We start from the raw sequence: 4,346 nt of genomic DNA, 5'->3' as shown, positions 1-4,346 counted from the left end.
TATGCAATATTCTGTCTGTGTGTATTTGCAGACCAGAAGAGGGGAGCAGAGCAGACCTCAATGCAGATGGTTGTGAGCCACCATGTGGTTGCCGGGAATTGAATTCATGACCTTTGGAAGAGCAGGCAATACTCTTAACCACTGAGCCATCTCTCCAGCCCCCACTATCAATTATTTTTAATTATGTAATTTAAACTTCATCAAAGTTATCATCGCTTTATATGGTCTGTAGTCATAATCATGACATTTGTTTGGTCTTAATACTTTATTAACAGAAAATTTACACTAATTGGTTTATTTTAAATAATTTCATATTATAAGTACATAGTTTACCCCTTCCCTTCCTCCAAACCCCTCCATGCACACCCCTACTCCTTCAAATTCATGGCTTCTTTTTCTTAGACTTCTCTTTCTTTCTCTCTTAGTCTCTGTCTCTGTCTCTCTTTCTGTCTCTGTCTCTGTCTCTCTCTCACCCACACACACACACGGTCCATGTAATGTTTCTTATATGTGATTTGTGTTCAGAACTGCCTAATTGGCCCCTTTTTTTCTTTTTTTTACTGTAGTTCTTTCTTCCCTGTGCTTCTCGTGGTCTGGTCTCCATTTCTGTGTCTGTTAAGTGTCCTTTTCCACATTTTCCCCCAGGGCCTGAAGATGTCATCTTATCTTACCATCTTTCTTGAGCTCTGGCTTGCTTCCGTCATTTGTGTGAGCTCTTTAGTGATGGTTTTCACCTACTTTATGGTAACCCTTTCCAGGTATGCGTTCAGCTGCCATCATTTCCTGTGGTCACACTCCCCTTTGCTCATGCAGTACCTCTTCTGTCTTCATATGCATCCCCCGCTCATCCCTTGCTTTGAAGAAGGTACTTGCTCATCAAGACAAAGGACCTGATACAAAGCAGCTTTGAGAGGTGGCTGTGGGGTTATCTGCTTCTCTAAAGTTATCAAGTGGACAAATTACTTTCTGCAAATATGATTTATCTCTCTGATACCTTATGTTTTTATGTTGAGCTTCTTGATTTATTTGGAGTTTTGTGAAGGGTAGAGGGTAAGGATTCAGTCTCGTTTTTCTAGGCGTAACTATTCAGTTTTACCAGCACTGTTGTGAGGTAACCACTTGGAAAGACCGCTTGGACACTGGCTTAATCCAACAAAAAGTCTTATTTAGCCTAATTTATTTCTATTTCTTGTGCAACCCAGCAGAGCCCATCTGACTTGTGTTGTTAACTTTCTGCATGCCTCTTTTTCTTTTTAATTAACGAAAGGTACAAGTGTCCTCTCATTTTCGGGCCCCTGTGTTGTCTAGTGGTTGACTCGGAGAATGCAGCTTGGGAATTTCTTGGAAATTAACTGAACAGACTACCAAGCGTGAAACCAATTTACAAACCTCCGGAGACACTGTGATGGAGTCAGAGCCCAGTATACTGAGAGGCCTTGTTCAGGCAGAACCCCTATTTAGGCTCAGAAAGGCAAACACCATCCATATCTTCTACCAGTCTTCCTGAGCTTTCTTGCCACAAGGTACAGGAACAAAGGTAATCACAACAGCTTCTTCCTGTACATGCAACTGAGTTTCTGACAAGTAAAAGCAAGAGAGATACCATCAAAGGTACTCAAACCACCCACTGCAATTTTATTTGAAGTATTTTTCCTATCTTAATTTTCATAGCATTTATCATACTACATTATATTTCCTGTTTGACTGTACTACTTGCTTGTATGAACATAGGAATAAAACTTCTTGTGTTTACTATTGAATTTCCCTCATCCTAGCAGCACAGATTCTTAAAAACTAGAATTATAGGTGGTCACCATGCCTGTCTAGCTTTTAAATGGGTCTTGGGGATCAAAACTCTGGCACCTCTCCTTGCATGGCAAGTTCTTTATCCACTGAGCCATCTCTCTATACTCAGAAATGTTAATAGTTTTGAAATTGTGTAACCCTGTTGTTGAGATTACTCTTAAAAATGCCCAAACTCCACTTATACCAATAATGTATAAGTGAGATATATTCCTTTCGTTTGTACTGTCACCACTCATCCCGTCTCCTCTCCTTGATGTTTGTATCATTATTTTATTTAATCATACAGTGGACAACTATTTTAACCATTTGATTTATTTTGTAAGGTAGCATGCAAAGTAATATATTTCATTATGGCATTTTCATACATGGATGCCATGGTACTTTATTCTTATTCATCTCCTCCCCCACTGCTTACTTCCATGCCCTCTTCCCCCCTCAGGCTGGTCTCCTGCTCCCTCAAAATACTCTCCCCTTTTGCTTTCATGACACATATATTCCATTATCATCTTTTTCATGACACACACATTCCATTATTGTCTCTTGCGTCTTCCCACTTAAGGTTACTTCCTTCCTTCTTGTGGCCTCCTTTCGGTTTTCATAAGTAAACATCATCATACACAGACAGACACAAATACACATTTAAATATATATTTTGCACATAAGAGAAAATACATGGCATCTGTCTTTCTGAGTCTGGCTTATTTTTGCTTAGCCTAATTTCACTGCAAATGTCATAATTTTATTTTCCTTTATGGCTTAATGTCTTAGAGTTTCTGTGATTTCTGTTTTGCTCTGATAAAACAATATGGCAAGAGGAAACAAGAGGAAAATCCTGCTCAATTTCCTGTTTCACCTAACAAACCCTCTTCTTGAAATCCATTCCAAAGAAACACTGACAAAAATCCACTATGACATATGTATGAGGTCATTCTTTACAGCTCTCTATGTAATACCAAGATAGTTAAAAAAAAAAAAGTTAACTAAAGCTAGGTGGTGGTATTTATTTTAATAAATAAAAAGTAAATAAAATTTATTAAAAAAATAAATAAATATTAAAAAAATAATTGATAGTAGCCAGGCAGTGGTGGCACACGCCTTTAATCCCAGCACTCAGGAGGCAGAGGCAGGTGGATCTCTGTGAGTTGGAGGCCAGCCTGGTCTACAAGAGCTAGTTCCAGGACAGGCTCCAAAACCACAGAGAAACCTTGTCTCGAAAAGAAAAAAAAATGAGGAAAGGATTTCTTTCAGCTCACAGTTCCACATCACAGCCCACCACTGGGGGAGTCAGAGCAAGAACTTGAGCAGGGTAGGAAATGAGAGGCAGGATCTAATGCCAAGGCTATAGAAGGCCACAGAGGATTGTTCTTCATGCCTGCTCTCTCTCTCTCTCTCTCTCTCTCTCTCTCTCTCTCTCTCTCTCTCTCTCCTCTCAGATTTATTTATTTATTATGTATACAATGTTCTGCCTGCCTGTATCCCTGCAGGCCAGAAGAGGGCACCAGGTCTCATTACAGGTGGTTGTGAGCCACCATGTGGTTGGTGGGAATTGAACTCAGGACCTCTGAAAGAAGCTGTCAGCGTGCTTACCCTCTGAGCCATCTCTCCAACCCTCAGCCTGCTTTCTTATAGCACCAAGGCCCACCACCCTGGGGTGGCACCAGCCACCGTGAGTTGGGCCCTCCCACACAAATCATCAATCAATGAAACACACCACCAGCTTGCCCACAGACCAATCTGGTGGGGGAATTTTCTTAATTGAGGTTCCCTCTTCCAAAATGATTCCAATCTGTGTCAAATTGCCCAGAAAACTAGCCTGCACACTGAATAAATTCAGTTTTGTATATGCACCACATTTTCTTTATTCATTCAACTATTGAGGGAAATTTAGGATAGTTCCATTTCTTTTTTAAAAATTTTAATGTAATTTTTTCTATATATATATGTGTGCTGAAACATTTCTGTCTCAGTCAGAGAACAACTCATGGGAGTTGATTCTGTCCTTCCACCTTATGAGTCCTATGATTGAACTAAGGTAGTCATGCTTGGCAGCAAGCGCCTTTACCCACTGCACTATCTTTGCCATCCCTGGGTCCATTCCTCAACGACCGTGAATGAATAGTGCAATAAGCATAGATGTACAAGCATGCCTATACGGAAAACTGTTTGATGCATGGTTGGCAGTTTTCCCCATTCTGTGTGCTATTTTTTCACTATGGTGAAGTTATGAGCCTCAACATTTGGTGCATATATATTACAATTATTACAACATTTAAAAAAAGAAATTTTGTATTTAATTTTGTCTCTGTGTGTGTGTGTGTGTTGGGGGGATGGGTAAATGTAAAAGACAAAGGTGTCCATGGAGGCCAGAAAAGGGGTGTTAGACTCTCTCTAGCTAGAGTTACAGGAAGCCATTAGACTCCTAACATGGATGCTAGGGCTTGAACTCAGGTCCTCTACAAAAGCAGTGCATGCTTTTAACCACTGAGCCATCTCTCTCAGCCCCTGTTGTAACTTCTTAATGAACTGTCCCCTTTGCTAAT

The sequence above is a fragment of the Microtus ochrogaster genome, chromosome X (genome assembly GCF_000317375.1).
Source record: "Microtus ochrogaster isolate Prairie Vole_2 chromosome X, MicOch1.0, whole genome shotgun sequence".
Taxonomy (NCBI): Eukaryota; Metazoa; Chordata; class Mammalia; order Rodentia; family Cricetidae; genus Microtus; species Microtus ochrogaster.
This window is presented reverse-complemented; position numbering follows the sequence as displayed.